We start from the raw sequence: 648 nt of genomic DNA, 5'->3' as shown, positions 1-648 counted from the left end.
CTTAAAACAAGAGAAGTTGACCCAAAGTCCTTTAAAGACTTTGGGTCAACTAAAACTCAGTGATTTAGTGTAGTGATTCATCTCATAAATCATGATATACTGCTCTCCCCTATATAAGCCTTTATAGGTTAAAAGTATCGGTATCATTAATACTGGCACTGTATTATTATACAGTGCCAGTATTTGTAGTATTTGTATTTGTAGTATCGCACAGGAATAATCTACAGTTTGCCAGAGGGGATACTGCAAATCCACAACTTGTGGTTTCTATACTTTCGGTTTTGTACTTGCTATATGTAAGTGTATATAATCTCAGTTAACAAGCTTTGGAGAAGCTGAATGGCAGATTTTGTTTCAACTGGAAACACGAGCTAAAAAAACAAAATGAAACAAGCAAAAATCAACAGCTCATGCTCTGCAGGGCTCCAGTGTTATCTATTCTTTGCACTGAGAAAACAGATTACTCAAGCACACCTGCTCTTCAGAATCTGATGTTTGGTCTGATGGACTGCAGATGTGCTTGGAATGTCAAAGTTGTCCTGGTTTGTTATTGGCCCAGCATCTGCATGCATTTTTGTCTTCCCCTGTTTCAGGGCATAGCGCTAAAATAATCAGTAGCTGACAGGTATGTCCTTAATTTAAAGAAAT

The sequence above is a fragment of the Pundamilia nyererei genome, unplaced genomic scaffold, assembly GCF_000239375.1.
Source record: "Pundamilia nyererei isolate P.nyererei 1_Seehausen unplaced genomic scaffold, PunNye1.0 scaffold00120, whole genome shotgun sequence".
NCBI lineage: Eukaryota > Metazoa > Chordata > Actinopteri > Cichliformes > Cichlidae > Pundamilia > Pundamilia nyererei.
This window is presented reverse-complemented; position numbering follows the sequence as displayed.